The sequence below is a fragment of the Salvelinus namaycush genome, chromosome 7 (assembly GCF_016432855.1).
Source record: "Salvelinus namaycush isolate Seneca chromosome 7, SaNama_1.0, whole genome shotgun sequence".
In the NCBI taxonomy this organism is placed as follows: Eukaryota; Metazoa; Chordata; class Actinopteri; order Salmoniformes; family Salmonidae; genus Salvelinus; species Salvelinus namaycush.
The window spans coordinates 26319825-26338535 of record NC_052313.1 but is presented as its reverse complement, the minus strand read 5'-3'; the positions used below and the strand labels follow the sequence as shown (position 1 = coordinate 26338535).

The following is an 18711-nucleotide window of genomic DNA, read 5'->3' as shown; positions in this document are numbered from 1 at the left end:
GAGGCCCTTGGTCCCAACCCTGCCCTGTGCAATTGGGTCCTGGACTTTCTGACGCCCCCCCCCCCCCCCCCAAGGTGGTGAAGGTAGGAAACAACATCTCCACTTCGCTGACCCTCAACACTGGGACCCCACAAGGGTGCTTGCTCAGCCCCCTCCTGTACTCCCTGTTCACCCACGACTGCGTGGCCATGCATGCCTCCAACGCAATCATCAAGTTTGCAGACGACAACAGTAGTGGGCTTGATTACCAACAACAGCGAGACAGCCTACAGGGAGGTGGTGAGGGCACTTGGAGTGTGGTGTCAGGAAAACAACCTCTCACTCAAGAAGAATTTAAAAAGGAGATGATCGTGGACTTCAGGAAACAGGAGAGGGAGCACCCCCCCTATCCACATCGAAGGCACAACAGTGGACAAGGTGGAAAGTTAAGTTCCTAGGCATCACAGAGAAACTGAAATGGTCCACTCACACAGGCATTTCTTCAACCTCAGGAGGCTGAAGAAATGTGGCTTGTCACCCAAAACTTTTACAGATACACAATCGAGAGCATCCTGTCGGGCTGTATCACAGCCTGGTACGGCAACTGCACCGCCCTCAACTGCAAGGCTCTCCAGAGGGTGGTGCGCTCTGCACAACGCATCACCGGGGGCAAACTACCTGCACAGTAAAAAAGTTGATGTAAAAATTACAGTGTTGACTTATTTTAACCCAGGATGAGTATTTTCAACATTATGAGGAGTCAATGAGCTCTAGTGTCGGAATTAAATCAGAGTGTAAAATGATGCAGTCGTTGCAGTGTAAATTCAACTAAATTCAGTGGAATGAAAATTAACTCTGAAATTGTGACACTACCTGTAGAGTAACTTTAAAACTATGTAGACTGGGACCAAATGTTATCTGAAACAGTGTTGAATTCAACTCTATCGGAGCTAAACTAACACTTATTTTTACTGTGTGCCCTCTATGACACCTACAGCACCCGATGTCACAGGAAGGCCAAAAAGATCATCAAGGACATCAACCACCTGAGCCACTGCCTGTTCACACCGCTACCATCCAGAAGGCGAGGTCAGTACAGGTACATCAAAGCTGGGACCGAGAGACTGAAAAACAGCTTCTGTCTCAAGGCCATCAGACTGCTAAACAGCAATCACTAACTCAGAGAGGCTGCTGCCTACACTGGCCACTTTAATAAATGGATCACTAGTCACTTTATACAATGTCACTCTAAATAATGTCACTTTAATGATGTTTACATATCTTACATTACTCATATCACATGTATATACTGTATTTTCCCAATACATACTGTAAATTCCCAATCTGGCCCTCAAACCATCACGGTCACCTAATAATCCCCAGTTTTACAATTGGCTCTTTCATCCCCCTCCTCTCCCCTGTAACTATTCCCCAGGTCGTTGCTGTAAATGAGAACGTGTTCTCAGTCAACTTACCTGGTAAAATAACAGATAAATAAAAATTATACTGTCACCTTGCCTATGCCGCTCAGCCTTATATGTACATATTCTCATTCACCCCCTTAGATTTGTGTGTATTAAGTTGTTGCTGGGGAATTGTTAGATTACTTGTTAGATATTACTGCACTGTCGGAACTAGAAGCACAAGCATTTCACTACACTCACATTAACATCTGCTAACCATGTGTATGTGACAAATAAAATGTTATTTGATTTTGATCTATGTTCTAGCCTAGGGGGTCACACTTTGGGCTTGTCTAGGTTGCTCTGAATCCCGAGGCCAACCGTAGACATTACAATACTTAGAGGCCTTGGACCTTTTAGACATAGTGGTTTAGTCCCAGCAACAACAGTCAGTCGGTGGTTCTCTCCATTTAACTGACACCACTCCAACATCGGATGTGGAAGTGTTATTATTAACAAACTCAAGCATATGCCTCAGATATTTTTAACGTGGTGTGGAGTTGGTAAGTTTTTATGGGGTTGATACTCTATCCCCTTCTACCAAAATAACCTATGCATTCAGGGATTACTACTGTAGGCCTATAAGTAAATATAATTGGAGGTCATTAATTTATTTACGCTCAGTACTGGCAATCATGGGCTACGTGTAGCCTGCAGATGCACATTCTTCAGCTAACCACAATCACATTCCATAACACAGTTAGTTGCTTTATCTCAATTAACTAGTATCGACTATCAGGAATATGATTTGTTACCAAGGCCATGTGGTGAGAGTCCAGACAATGCTAGTGTTGCTACTTCAGCTAGCTGTTCCATGTGTTCTGTATTGGAACAGCCGTCTTAAGTTACCCTCCAGCAAACTGGACTAGCTTGATTGTCCAACAAGAAACAATTGTTTTGTCGGCGTTTGAGAAATTCATTATTTCACTTAACGTCTTATATATAAGACGTTAAATAAAATGCTGTCTTTGGGGACGTCAAAGTCGTAACCTACAATTAAAACGTCAATTAGTCTACATGCTCACACCAGAGAGTGAACTACAGTAGGCCTGTGTTGGTCTCCAAAAACATATTTGAACTCAACACTTTATACGAATTTAATGTACCTTTAATAATAGGCTATATTTACCGCAATTCTTTAGGTCAGAACAAATATATGCAGACAATGCTCTGGAAAATCGATCCTATCAGAGGACTGGTGTGGCCCATCATTGGGTTATTGGATTGTCAACTTATTTTTCTCATTTAAAAAATCTTACCTTTTAGAAATTCACGATCTTGTGTCGCTTGTTTGTATTTCCAATTTATTTCTGGGTTCAACGAAAAATCAGCTAGTATTCCAACATGGAAATCACAGTCGCCCCCATCCCGCCTCCCTCCAACACAGGTCTTTCTCAATCGTTTTTGTCCTCGGTGAATGAAATAACAATGAAGTTATATCAAAGCAAAACGAATGATAAAGAAATTAAAGGAGTTGACACAGACAGAACGCCTTAATGAATAAAACCCCAGCAAAATGTATCCAGCGACATGACAAAAGAAGTCACCAAAAGTAGGCTAACCCAGTTCCTGTAGCTACACTTCCTACCTCTAAACTTGCATCAACCCCCACTACAACATGGCCGACGCGATTCCAGTAAATGACGCCGCAGTTGGAGATATCAATCCTGCAGACCCGTGTCTAGATCGTTAGACGATCATCACAGACTCAAGTGAATATAGCAACAACAACAAATGTATAAACAAAACATTGAAAGGAAGAAGTAATTTTGTGAACCAAAAATGTGTCTGTATGCCGTGTGTGTGGCTTTCAAGGGATTTGTGTATTAAAGATTAATATAATTCTCTCTCCAAAACTGGTCTTCTATCGCCTTCTACTGGCAGTATCGCCTAATATCGGAATACTGTATCAGTGGTTTGACTACCTTTCTACTGTTTGAGTGTGGAAGTGGTTATATCTTTTGCTACAGGGGCCAAGGGCCAATCTTCTCAAAATCCACTGGGCGCCCCACTGACTCTTCTTGTTTGCTGCTGTTGAGGCACTGAGGCCTAATACATCATTTAATTAAATCCAAGTATTAGTATTTCGTATTTTATTAAGATCCCTATTAGCTGCAGCCAAGGCAGCGACTAGTCTTCCTGGGATCCAAACAGGAACAAAACAACACATCACAACAAAACATCATCTACATCATCAATACAACAATACATCACACCAGACATTGTGCACTATACATATTTACACTGCTAAACCAGTACACATTTACAATATAAAATGTACAATATTACAAAAATACAATACTAAAATATAAGAAATGTGCTCACTGATGAAATCTTTGAAGTCCAGCTTTCTAGCTAACTGACTTTCAATTGACAGAATGGCAAGACTGCAAAGCCTGTCCTGGGACATAATGGACCTCAAATTGTTTTTTTTATCAGTTTTAGCTTACTGAAAGCTCTCTCACCACCAGCAACAGTCAAAGGCAGTGTGCAAAATATACGTAAAGCAATCCACACTTCTCCAAAAATGCTTTGCGGCTGCATCTTACAAATTGCATTCAGGAGACCAAGTTAGGGGGGAAAGTGGCAGCATATAGAGTGTGCAGGTGTCTTACTTCATTTTTAAACTCAGGAGTAAGATCTCTGGAATAGTTTGTCATCAGTGGTTGGCACACAGAAAGGGCTTTATCCTCACTAATCTGACCCACTTTCAGAACAGCAGAAAATTATTCTACAATTTTTACAGTGGTGTGGAACCTTGTGTCCAAGTCACTTATGATGTTGGCCATAGCAGTAAAAAAAAAAACACTGTGTTCCGAAACACCATTGCTGCACTGTCCTGACCTGTGATGATCCTAATCATGGATTCTCTTCCTTTTCCTCTTTTGTCTGTGTTCCTTGCTACATTGAGGTACAACATCCATTTGTGTAGCGATCAGTGTTGCCTCAGACAGGAGAGACTCCCATCCATCTCTAAGAGCCTGCATCTCTTCTTTTAAGGCTCTGATATTGCCTGCCTTTGTGTCAAGTGATATTTTTCCTGACTGGAGAATTACATTCCTGTACTCAATGCATTGCAGTACCTGCAATTATGTCAACTGACATGTCATTCAACACAATGCTGCTCACCTCCTTCTTCAGTTGGGAGTAGGGCTGGTTTAGGGGTATGGGGATGGGGAGACAAGGCTGCTGAGCCTGAAGCTGCATCTGTTGGACCTGGCACCAGACGGGGCAGGGACAACTGATTCAGCCTCAAGTATTTATGCTGCAGTAGTTTATGTGTCGGGGGGCTAGGGTCAGTCTGTTATATCTGGTATTTCTCCTGTCTTATCCGGTGTCCTGTGTGAATTGAAGTATGCCCTCTCTAATTCTCTCTTTCTTTCTCTCTCTCAGAGGACCTGAGCCCTAGGACCATGCTTCAGGACTACCTGGCATGATGACTCCTTGTTGTCCCCAGTCCACCTGGCCGTGCTGCTGCTCCAGTTTCAACTGTTCTGCCTGCGGCTATGGAACCCTGACCTGTTCACTGTGATTACTATTATTTGACCATGCTGGTCATTTATGAACATTTGAACATCTTGGCCATGTTCTGTTATAATCTCCACCCGGCACACCCAGAAGAGGACTGGCCACCCCTCATAGCCTGGTCCCTCTCTAGGTTTCTTCCTAGGTTTCGGCCTTTCTAGGGAGTTTTTCCTAGCCACCGTGCTTCTACACCTGCATTGCTTGCTGTTTGTGATTTTAGGCTGGGTTTCTGTACAGCACTTTGATATATCAGTTGATGTAAGAAGGGCTATATAAATACATTTGATTTGATTTAGTATGAATAGCTTGCTAAAAGTTTGCCTGCATTGTTTAAATGTCGGCTAAAAGAGGAGCGAAATGTAAACACTCAGAATTTTCTATGAAGATATTAAGTAACACTGTTAGGGGAGACAAATTTGCCTATTTTACTAGGACTAAACTAACAGGTTAATTTCCACCACTCACGACTACACCCACCTTCCTTTGTGAAAAAGTGGGTGACCTTTTTTTATTTATTTTCTGTCTTAGTAAAGTTGTTTTTGCGGACTAAAGCCTCCCTATCTGTGTCAATCTCTGCATGCTCCACCCAACACACCACGGTTTACCACATATGGTGGAGAATGCGGGCAACTCAATTGTTTTGGGTGCCGTGGGGTCGAGTGTGCGGAGATTACCATGGAGGAACTGGTGGCTCAGTTCATCCTCAGCCAGCTGAAGCAACAGGCTCTCCAGGAGCAAGCGCTGGAGGAGCAGTACCAACAAAACCGCAGACTGGTAGCGGAGGTAGCCTAGTTGGAGGTTGGGAGGGCTCAGGAGTCTGGTCCGAATCAGTTCTTGGTTCAGTTAAGGGAGGAAGATGACGTGGAGTCGTATCTGTGCACCTTCAAGAGGATGGCACAGCGGGAAGGATGGCCCAAGCCCCAGTGGGCCAGCCTGTTGGCACCCTACCTCTCTGGGAAAGCCTACTTTGATTTGAACACTGACCAGGAGGCAAATTATGAGGGACTCAAACAGGAGATACTAAGCCATTATGGGTTCAATCTCGCACGCTGTGAACAACTGGTCCACGACTGGGCCTTTGACCCCACACTTTCCCCCCGTGCGCAGATGAGCGACCTGGTGCGGCTGACCAAGGGCTGGCTACTGACGGAAGTACCGTCCCTCCCGATGCTTGACAAACTCTTCCTGGATAAATTACTTCGGGCCCTGCCCTACGAGATGAAGAAGACGGTGAGCATGCAGAACCCCCAGAGCCTGGAGGAATTGCTGACAGCGGTGGAAATTCACCAGAACACCCAGGACCTGCTGAGAGGGTCCCGAGCGGAGAGAGGAGGGTACGGCTAAAGGGGGGCAACCAACACAAAGAGAGGCGAGGAGCTGAAGGGGGCCCGGACGGAACCAGCCGAGGCTGTGAAGCGGGAGAGTGACCCAAACCGACGACGCCAGCGGCTGCTGGACCCCGATCAGAGACGTTGCTATGAGTGCGGTGAGCCGTGGCACCTCGCGTGGAGCTGTGATTATTGTCTTATTTCACTGTAGAGCCCCTAACCCTGCCCAATATGCCTTAGATAGCCCTTTTGTTCCACCCCCCACACATGCGGTGACCTCACCTGGTCTTAACTGGTGCCTCTAGAGACAAAACCTCTCATCGTCACTCAATGCTTAGGTTTACTTCTACTGTACTCACATCCTACCATACCCTTGTCTGTACATTATGCCTTGAATCTATTTTTCCGCGCCAAGATATCTGCTCATTTTACTCTCTGTTCCGAACACACTAGACGACCAGTTCTTATAGCCTTTAGCCGTACCCTTATCATACTCCTCTTCTGTTCCTCTGGTGATGTAGAGGTTAACCCAGGCCCTGCAGTGCCCAGCACCACTCCCATTGCCCAGGCGCTCTCATTTGTTGACTTCTGTAACCGTAAAAGCCTTGGTTTCATGCATGTTAACATTAGAAGCCTCCCTAAGTTTGTTTTATTCACTGCTTTAGCACACTCCTCCAACCCTGATGTCCTAGCCGTGTCTGAATCATGGCTTAGGAAGGCCACCAAAAAAACAGAAATTTCCATCCCTAACTATAACATCTTCCGACAAGATAGAACTGCCAAAGGGGGCGTAGTTTCAATCTACTGCAGATAGCCTGCAGAGTTCTGTCATACTATCCAGGTCTGTGCCCAAACAATTCAAGCTTCTACTTTTAAAAATCCACCTTCCCAGAAACAAGTCTCTCACCGTTGCTGCTTGTTATAGACCCCCTTCAGCCCCCAGCTGTGCCCTGGACACCATATGTGAATTGATTGCCACCCTTTATCTTCAGAGTTTGTACTGTTAGGTGACCTAAACTGGGATATGCTTAACACCCCGGCCGTCCTCCATCTAAACTAGATGCCCTCAATCTCTCACAAATTATTAAGGAACCTACCAGGTACAACCCTAAATCCATAACCATGGGCACCCTCTTAGATATCATCCTGACCACCTTGCCCACTAAATACACCTCTGCTGTCTTTAACCAGGATCTCAGTAATCACTGCCTCATTGCCTGCGTGCGTGACGGGTCCGCGGTCAAACGACCACCCCTTATCACTGTCAAACGCTCCCTGAAACACTTCAGCGAGCAGGCCTTTCTAACCAACCTGGCCCGGGTATCCTGGAAGGATATTGACCTCATCCCGTCAGTAGAGGATGCCTGGTTGCTCTTTAAAAGTGCTTTCCTCGCCATCTTAAATAAGCATGCCCCATTCAAAAAATGTAGAACTCAGAACAGATATAACCCTTGGTTCACCCCAGATTTGACTTCCCTTGACCAGCACAAACATCCTGTGGCGTTCTGCATTAGCATCGAATAGCCCCCGCGATATGCAACTTTTCAGGGAAGTCAGGAACCTATATACAGTTAGGAGTTAAGGCTAGCTTTTTCAAACATACATTTGCATCCTGTAGCACTAATTCCCAGAAGTTTTGGGACACTGTAAAGTCCATGGAGAATAAGAGCACCTCTTCCCACCTGCCCACTGCACTGAGGCTAGGAAACACTGTCACCACCGATAAATCTACGATAATCGATCATTTCAATAAGCCTTTTTCTACGGCTGGCCATGCTTTCCACCTGGCTACCCCTACCCCGGCCAACAGCTCTGTACCCCCTGCAGCATCTTGCCCAAGCCCCCCCCCGCTTATCCACCCCAAATCCAGACAGCTGATGTTCTGAAAGAGCCGCAAAATCTGGATCCCTACAAATCAGCCGGGCTAGACAATCTGGACCCTCTCTTTCTAAAATTATTTGCCGAAATTGTTGCAACCCCATATTACTAGCCTGTTCAATCTCTCTTATGTATCGTCTGAGATCTCCAAAGATTGGAAAGCTGTCGCGGTCATCCCCCTCTTCGAAGGGGGAGACACTCTAGACCCAAACTGTTATAGACCTTTATCCATCCTGCCTTTCTAAAATCTTTGAAAGACAAGTTAACAAACAGATCACCGACCATTTCGAATCCCACCGTACCTTCTCCGTTATGCAATCTGGTTTACAAGCTGATCATGGGTGCACCTCAGCCACGCTCAAGGTCCTAAACGATATCATAACCGCCATCGATAAAAGACAGTACTGTGCAGCCGTCTTCATCGACCTGGCTAAGGCTTGCGACTCTGTCAATCACTGCATTCTTATCGGCAGACTCAATAGCCTTGGTTTCTCAAATGACTGCCTCGCCTGGTTCACCAACTACTCTCTCAGATAGAGTTCAGTGTGTCAAATCGAAGGGCCTGTTGTCTGGACCTCTGGCAGTCTCTATGGGGGTGCCACAGGGTTCAATTCTCGGACCGACTCTTTTCTCTATATATCAATGATGTTGCTCTTGCTGCTGGTGATTCTCTGATCCACCTCTACGCAGACGACACCATTCTGTATACATCTGGCCCTTCTTTGGACACTGTGTTAACAAGCCTTCAAACAAGCTTCAATGCCATACAACACTCCTTCCGTGGCCTCCAACTGCTTTTAAATGTTAGTAAAACTAAATGCATGCTCTTCAACCGACTGTTTCCTGAACCCACCCGCCCGACTAGCATCACTACTCTGGACGGTTCTGATTTAGAATATGTGGACAACTACAAATACCTAGGTGTCTGGTTAGACTGTAAACTCTCCTTCCAGACTCACTGATAGGTGAGAATTATCTGTTAATTGAATGATTAGAATATTCCGCCCTGAAACATATAATTGTATGAAATTGATTAGAATGTATAAAATCATAATCAATAAATGTGTAGTCCTAGTCAGAATTAGGGTAAAGACAATATGTCTTTATGGTATTTTAAACACAGACTGTCTGAGCTTGGTGCCGACCTGACTAGAGATTTGGGAGAGAACGGGGAGTACGTGTCAAGGACAAGGTCACTAATCTCTGTCGGCTGGGTAGCAGGACATGTGTGTGCGTATGGTTGTGTGAATGTGTGGGCGTGAGAAGTCAGTATAAAATGAATTGTTTTGTATTCTTGACTTTAGAACGTTCCCGTGAATAAACCTTTTTGACTATTTTAGCCGGGCCTCCGTCTGTTTCATTCGATCAGGATCTTACAAATTCTGGTTTGCAGACTGAGGAATATAATTAAATTGGATTATGTACCTTGAGAACAAATATCACTCACATCTCCTATCACTCACATTAAGCATCTCCAATCCAAAATTAAATCTAGAATTGGCTTCCTATTTCGCAACAAAGCCTCCTTCACTCATAATGCCAAACATACCTTCGTAAAACTGACTATCCTACCGATCCTTGACTTTGGTGATGTCATTTACAAAATAGCCTCCAACACTCTACTCAGCAAACTGTCTTTCACAGTGCCATCCGTTTTGTGACCAAAGCCTCATATACTACCCACCGCCACTGTGACCTGTATGCTCTCGTTGGCTGGCCCTCACTAGATATTCGTCGCCAAACCCACGGGCTCCAGGTTATCTATAAGTCTTTGCTAGGTAAAGCCCCGCCTTATCTTAGCTCACTGGTCACCATAGCAACACCCACCCGTAGCACACGCTCCAGCAGGTATATTTCACTGGTCAGCCCCAAAGCCAACACTTACTTTGGCCGCCTTTCCTTCCAGTTCTCTGCTGCCAATGACTGGAACGAATTGCAAAAATCACTGAAGCTGGAGACTTATATCTCCCTCTCTAACTTTAAGCATCAGCTGTCAGAGCAGCTTACCGATCACTGTACCTGTACACAGCCAATCTGTAAATAGCACACTCAACTACCTCATCCCCATATTGTTATTTATTCTCTTGCTCTTTTGCACCCCAGTATCTCTACTTGCACATCATCTGCACATCTATCTCTCCAGTGTTAATGCTAAATTGTAATTATTTAGCCTCTATGGCCTATTTATTGCCTTACCTCCCTACTCTTCTACGTTTGCACTCAATGTGCATAGATTTGTCTATTGTGTTATTGACTGTACGTTTGTTTATGCGTAACTCTGTGTTGTTTTTGTCGCACTGCTTTGCTTTATCTTGGCCAGGTCGCAGTTGTAAATGATAACTTGTTCTCAACTGGCCTACCTGGTTAAATAAAGGTGAAATAAAATTGTAAAAAAAAAGAAAAGAAGATCATCAGGGACCCCAGCCACCTCAGCCACGCCCTTTTCTCCCTGCTTCCATCACTCAAACGCGGGCAGTAAAGGAGCATCATGGCGAAAACTGGAAGACTGGCCAATAGTTTCTACCCCCAGACCATCAGGCTGCTGAATAGCCACCACTAGTCAGCTACCTACTCTCCCTATGTACCCACCCCCTCAACGGTCACTTACCTTACCTGCTGCTCCCCTTAACATACTTTTACTCTGCCCCCACCCCAATGACATTCATCACTGTTGCAGTTGTTAATATGTGTGTATATATATATTTTTTTTGAATTGTTTTATTTCACTTGGTCCCCACACCCCCTCAATGGTAATTTAGTCTGCCTGCTGCTCCCCCTATGGTCATTCCCCCCCCCACCCCACCCCCTCAACAGTCTTTACTCTGCCTCCACCCCAGTGGACATGTATTTATTAATCACTGCATCAGTTGTTGTTATGTATATAGTGCTATTTATATTTATATCTTTGTTTTTTCTTAACATTTTCATTGTTTTATTTCACTTAGCCTCCGAGCTCCAACATGCAGGACTATGTGACTATTAAACAATCTGAATCTGGATCGGATTATATATTTTTTGCATTTCAATTAGAATTTTGTCACAAAAATGCATTCCCATTGAGGAAAAGCAGTTGGAAACATGATATTTATTTATAATTTTACCATTTGCATTCCCAATTGAATTTTGGCAGCTAAACGCTTCCGTAACGCCGTAGCGCGTACGCAGCGTAGCCTTTTTGTCAGCTACCAAACCAATCAGGTGTTTGTTTGATGAAACTAAGCAATCTATCTGCAATATTAAAGCTGATCTACCCCCTTAACAATTGGGTGATACACAAAGCAACTCAAACAACATTGAAATTGCATCAATGATGTTTTATACACTGCTCAAAAAAAATAAAGGGAACACTTAAACAACAGAATGTAACTCCAAGTCAATCACACTTCTGTGAAATCAAACTGTCCACTTAGGAAGCAACACTGATTGACAATAAATTTCACATGCTGTTGTGCAAATGGAATAGACAAAAGGTGGAAATTATAGGCAATTAGTAAGACACCCCCAAAAAAGGAATGGTTCTGCAGGTGGTGACCACAAGACCACTTCTCAGTTCCTATGCTTCCTGGCTGATGTTTTGGTCACTTTTGAATGCTGGCGGTGCTTTCACTCTAGTGGTAGCATGAGACGGAGTCTACAACCCACACAAGTGGCTCAGGTAGTGCAGTTCATCCAGGATGGCACATCAATGCGAGCTGTGGCAAAAAGGTTTGCTGTGTCTGTCAGCGTAGTGTCCAGAGCATGGAGGCGCTACCAGGAGACAGGCCAGTACATCAGGAGACGTGGAGGAGGCCGTAGGAGGGCAACAACCCAGCAGCAGGACCGCTACCTCCGCCTTTGTGCAAGGAGGTGCACTGCCAGAGCCCTGCAAAATGACCTCCAGCAGGCCACAAATGTGCATGTGTCAGCATATGGTCTCACAAGGGGTCTGAGGATCTCATCTCGGTACCTAATGGCAGTCAGGCTACCTCTGGCGAGCACATGGAGGGCTGTGCGGCCCCACAAAGAAATGCCACCCCACACCATGACTGACCCACCACCAAACCGGTCATGCTGGAGGATGTTGCAGGCAGCAGAACGTTCTCCACGGCGTCTCCAGACTCTGTCACGTCTGTCACATGTGCTCATGTGCTCAGTGTGAACCTGATTTCATCTGTGAAGAGCACAGGGCGCCAGTGGCGAATTTGCCAATCTTGGTGTTCTCTGGCAAATGCCAAACGTCCTGCACGGTGTTGGGCTGTAAGCACAACCCCCACCTGTGGACGTCGGGCCCTCATACCACCCTCATGGAGTCTGTTTCTGACCGTTTGAGCAGACACATGCACATTTGTGGCCTGCTGGAGGTCATTTTGCAGGGCTCTGGCAGTGCACCTCCTTGCACAAAGGCGGAGGTAGCGGTCCTGCTGCTGGGTTGTTGCCCTCCTACGGCCTCCTCCACGTCTCCTGATGTACTGGCCTGTCTCCTGGTAGCGCCTCCATGCTCTGGACACTACGCTGACAGACACAGCAAACCTTCTTGCCACAGCTCGCATTGATGTGCCATCCTGGATGAGCTGCACTACCTGAGCCACTTGTGTGGGTTGTAGACTCCGTCTCATGCTACCACTAGAGTGAGAGCACCGCCAGCATTCAAAAGTGACCAAAACATCAGCCAGGAAGCATAGGAACTGAGAAGTGGTCTGTGGTCACCACCTGGAGAATCACTCCTTTATTGGGGGTGTCTTGCTAATTGCCTATAATTTCCACCTTTTGTCTATTCCATTTGCACAACAGCATGTGAAATTTATTGTCAATCAGTGTTGCTTCCTAAGTGGACAGTTTGATTTCACAGAAGTGTGATTGACTTGGAGTTACATTGTGTTGTTTAAGTGTTCCCTTTATTTTTTTGAGCAGTGTACATCTCCCATTTGAGATGTCTCTTGTGAAGCTTCTTCTTCTTCTTTATCTGATAGACTCTTCATCAAAACTCAGTAGTGCAGACACTGTTTTCTCTGTTTCATCATGCTCTTCACCGGGTCTGCGTCGCACCAAACGGCGAGCATCACAGACACCAGTTGATCCTCCTGAAAAGTTAACTCCAGTTATCACTCATTTCAACGGCGCCCTGCTCAGGAGAGGAAAGCAAGTCACAGTTCTTGTCCCCAGTCACATGGTGTGGAGCGCACGTTCCCTCTGGATGGCAGAAATGCAAAAAATCAACACTATTCCACTTCGAGTCACTTTCACCAACCCAACATTCTCCACTCTTCTGACACCACATATTTGTATTTATTATGGATCCCCATTAGCTGTTGCCAAGGCAGCAGCTACTCTTCCTGGTGTCCAAACATATTAAAGCATTTACATTACATATAAAACAATAGATAAAACAGTACATTATATAACATTTTTAAACCACTACATATCTACAATATGAAATGTTTAATACCACCATACAACAATATCACAATATGTGTGTGTATGCATGTGTCTGTACCTTTGTGTACCTCTCTTCGCAATCCCCGTTGTTCCATAAGGTGTATTTTGACCTACTTTTAAAAATCTGATTCTACTTCTTGCATCAGTTACCTGATGTGACATAGAGTTCCATGTAGTCATGGCTCTATGTAGTACTATGCACTTCCCATAGTCTGGGGACTGTGAAGAGACCTCTGGTGACATGTCTGGTGGGGTATGCATGGGTGTACGAGCTGTGTGCTAGTATTTTAAACAGACAGCTCGGTACATTCCGCTTGTCAACACCTCTTACAAAAACAAGTAGTAATGAAGTCAATCTCTCTTCCACTTTGAGCCATGAGAGATTGACATGCATGCCATTAATGTTAGCCCCCCGTGTACTTTTAAGGGCCAGCCGTGCTGCCCTGTTCTGAGCCAACTGCAATTTTCCCAAGTCCCTCTTTGTGGTATCTGACCACACGACTGAACAGTAGTCTAGGTGCGACAAAACTAGAGCCTGTAGGACCTGCCTTGCTGATAGTGTTGTTAAGAAGTTAGAGCAGCACTTTATTATAGACAGACTTCTCCCCATCTTAGCTACTGTTGTATCAATATGTTTTGACCATGACAGTTTACAATCCAGAGTTACTCCAAGCAGTTTAGTCATCTCAACTTGTTAATTTTCCACATTATTCATTACAAGATGTAGTTGAGGTTTTGGGTTTAGTGAATGATTTGTCCCAAATACAATGCTTTTAGTTTTTGAAATATTTAGGGCTAACTTATTCCTCTTGCTACCCACTCTTTGTTAAGTGTGGCAGTCATTTCAGTTGCTGACGTGTAGTGGGGAAAGAGGGATACCTAATCAGTTGTACAACTGAATGCCTTCAACTGAAATGTGTCTTCCGCATTTAACACAACCCCTCTGAATCAGAGAGGTGGGGGGGCTGCCTAAATCAACATCCACAGCGTCCGGGAAACAGTGGGTGAACTTCCTTGCTCAGGGGCAGAACGACAGATTTGTACCTTGTCAGCTCTGGGATTCGATCCAGCAACCGTTCGGTTATTGGCCCAGCTCTCTAACCACTAGCCTACCTGCCACCCCTAGTGTAGTATAGTGTTGAGTCATCCGCATACATGGACACACTGGCTTTACTCATGGTTTCATCCAAATATCAAAGGCAAAGACAGTGCAGCTCATTAGTGACACGTGCTCTTACAAAGTTTGCAGAACAGACAGTGTCAAAGGAGGTGACAACCATCAAACCCTTAAACTGCTACAACACATACAGTGGGGAGAACAAGTATTTGATACACTGCCGATTTTGCAGGTTTCCCTACTTACAAAGCATGTAGAGGTCTGTAATTTTTTATCATAGGTACACTTCAACTGTGAGAGACGGAATCTAAAACAAAAATCCAGAAAATCACATTGTATGATTTTTAAGTAATTAATTTGCATTTTATTGCATGACATAAGTATTTGATACATCAAAAAAGCAGAACTTAATATTTGGTACAGAAACCTTTGTTTGCAATTACAGAGATCATACGTTTCCTGTAGTTCTTGACCAGGTTTGCACACACTGCAGCAGGGATTTTGGCCCACTCCTCCATACAGACCTTCTCCAGATCCTTCAGGTTTCGGGGCTGTTCGAGGCACTGTTCTAGCAGGTCTTCCGGCACTATGGCCGGAGGACATCGTCTTTGACTGGGGGCCCCCAATTCACATCATGGGTATAGAGGGCTTTCATGGAGAAACTGGGGGTCACGGTCAGCCTTATTTCCGGGTACCGGCCTCAGTTCAACAGGCAGGTGGAGAGAATGAACCAGGAGCTGGAGAAGTTCCTGAGGAGTCACTGCTAGGACCGGCAGGGGTAGTGTGCCTGATTCCTTCCCTGGGCAGAATATTCCCAGAATTCATCACGTCACTCCTCCACTGGGCTTACTCCCTTCCAGTGTGTCCTGGGTTATCAGCCGGTCCTGGCTCCGTGGACTCCGAGCCAGACCGAAGCCCCTGCAGTGGACAAATGTTTCCGGTGCGCAGAGGAGGTTTGGAGTGAAGCTCATGCGAGGCTCCAGCGTTCCGTCCGTCGTCAGAAGGAGCAGGCGGATCGCCACCGCAGTGAGTCGCCCGTGTTCCATCCTGGTGATCATGTCTGGCTCTTTACCAGGAACCTCCCACTTCACCTGCTCTGCAAGAAGCTGAGCCCACGGTTTGTGGGGCCATTCAAGGTTCTCCGGAGGGTCAACGAGGTGACGTATATGTTACAGCTTCCCAGTGACTTCCCAGTGGTTTCTGGTCCCCTGGCTGATGCTGTCCCCTACGACACCCCCCCCCCCCCCCCCCATCCCCCCTCTGACATCAATGGAGGTTCCGCCTATGCCGTCAGATCCCTACTGGACTCCCGACGTCGTGGGGGTCGGCTCGAGTACCTGGTGGACTGGTAGGGGTATGGCCCAGAGGAGCGGTGTTGGGTTCCGGTGGAGGACATTCTGGATTCCAACATCATCTGTGATTTCCATCATCGCTGCCGGCCATCTCCTCATCCTCGGGGCCGTCCCTCTGCACTCCCTTAGGTTCATTCCACAGGCAGTATTGACTGTTTCATGTCTGTACGCTACTCGTGTTTCTTGTATTGTTCCATTTATTAAACTCACCACCTGCACTTGCTTCCCGAATCCCAGCGTCCACGTTACAAAAAAGTTGATAAATGTCCCTCATCATGTTTGTCCGACTTCTAGGAAGGTTTTTTTACCCATTTAACCTCAACATTTCTTCAAGTTTTCACCATCATTGTAAAGCCCTGTTTATGTTCTTGCTATGACAAAGTCCTTTCTGAAGATTATTATTTAATGTCATTTGTGTTTCATTTACGTCTGTCCCTCAGTTGAAGGTCAGTCCTGTTACATGAAATGAACTCTTGTTTTACCTCAAAGTCTAAACCTTTAAATCATAGGGAATAAGGTTTTGAAGTGTCTGTCCTATATCTAGGAGACACTGTATATTCATTTGTATGGGTTACCTTCAGATGAGTCCAGTGACACTTGTGGGTATCATAGAGAAACAGAATGCCACCGTGTTCGTGAGTCGCCCCTTTCCATAGTGGTCGTAAATGTTTGTACGTTTCAGACGTTTTCGTGAGAATACCTTTTTTGGGGGGGGATATGGTCTGACAAACTCCGCTCTAGCTCTGCCACCTTTCACCGCAGATGCGGAAGGCCGACATAGGAGGATGTGGGGGATTATTATTTAAAAAAAATAACTGTTACTGAAGCACGGATGTGTCAATACTCTTAAGGATTTTAATATGGTGAAACTATTACTTTAATTTTTTTTTTCAAAGGAACAGATAACAGTCAAATCAGTGTAAAAGCAGGTGAGCTGATACTAGAACACGTCAACCCTGTTACCATAGCAGGGTTTGGGTCAATTCGAACAAAGACAGTCATTTCAGAACAAACTAATTCCAATTCATTAACTGCAAAAAATGTCATATTTTCAGTGAATTCAAAAAACTAAACATGTATTTAGCCAGGGCATCATGCTCTTTTGCAGATTAGCCCTGCATGAACATATCAAAAAACAATTCCACCATATCTATAGACACTGTGTACAAAGCATTAAGAACACCTTCCTAATACTGAGAACAGCCTCAATTTGTCAGGGCATGGACTCTACAAGGTGTTGAAAGCGTTCCACAGTGATGCTGGCCCATTCTTCCCATAGTTGTGTTAAGTTGGCTGGATGTCCTTTGGGTGGTTGACCATTCTTGATACACACGGGAAACTGTTGAGTGTGAAAAATCCAGCAGCATTGCAGTTCTTGACACAAACCGGTGCGCCTGGCACCTACTACCATACCCTGTTGAAAGACACCTAAATCTTTTGTCTTGCCCATTCACCCTCTGAATGGCAAACGCACACAATCCATGTCTCAATTGTCTCAAGGCTTAAATGTCCTTCTTTAACCTGTCTCCAGACTAACCAGGTGAATCCAGACAAAAGCTATGATCCTTTATTGATGTCACTTGTTAATTCCCCTTCAATCAGTGTAGATGAAGGGGAATTAACAAGTGACATCAATAAAGGATCATAGCTTTTGTCTGGATTCACCTGGTTAGTCTGTCATGGAAAGAGCACTCAGTGTACACATCAATTACACAATACATGAAATAAACTGACAAGTAGAAGCTATTTATTTCTGAATATTGAATTCAAATCACTTCCTGAATTGACTGCTTTCAATTCGGATTGACCCAAACCCCCCGATAGGCTAGAAATGTTTTAACAATTAAAAACGTTTGTGAAGCTTGCAATTAATTGCCCCTCTCTGTTGCACACAACAAAGTTCCATTCTCCCTTGTCACAAGGGGATTTATAGCTGATTTAAGAGGAAAACACTGTTATGGTCAACCCTGCTACTTTAATGGCCCTTTATTCGCTCTTACTATAGTAATGTATTAAATTTCACCCCTTGAGATGTGAAAACATGTTTTTTATGAACTTGAACAGAATGTTCAAATTCGGTGAAACAATTAATACATTTTTTCTTACCAAGTTACACTATACAAAATGTACTCTATTCGTGGAACGACCAATATGGCAATGAACAATTAATAATGCAATATTGCTCTAAAATTGCTCCGAAATGTCTTCTTCATTGGTGTTTTAGCTTTGGCTTTAATCTAATCATTTTATCATTGATGCGTGTTTTGTTTTGATATTTTGATTGAAACAGATCAAGCTACTATATTCTATCAGTGGAAAATATATTGAAGCTTTATTTTGTCATTTCAAGAATGGAAGATCAAGATACATTTCTTAATCAAAATCTAATTAAAAACCCCCCTGCTGTAAGAAACTCATTACACACACACACACACACACACACACACACACACACACACACACACACACACACACACACACACACACACACACACACACACACACACACACACACACACACACACACACACACACACACACACACACTAGTGAGATACATATTTGCCCACTGCATAATAAAATATTGTACCTATTAACCCTATATAATTAAGACACCAGTATTGTCAACAGAAGTGGTTATTATTATTATTATT

The 18711-nt window shown here is 44.5% G+C and overlaps 1 protein-coding gene across 2 annotated transcripts in view; it reads right to left on the bottom strand.

The window, feature by feature from the left end:
- LOC120051153 (tyrosine-protein kinase yes) overlaps positions 1 to 3198 on the bottom strand; it is a 47270-nt gene extending 44072 nt beyond the window's left edge. Inside the window, exon 1 of one of the 2 annotated variants that reach the window (XM_038997860.1) lies at positions 3031 to 3198. The gene's annotated coding sequence lies outside the window, so the exon portion shown is untranslated. Of the gene's footprint in view, positions 1 to 2701 lie in introns of both variants that reach the window. The other variant, XM_038997859.1, reaches the window with a different exon arrangement.
- Between the last annotated feature and the right edge of the window lie 15513 nt (positions 3199 to 18711).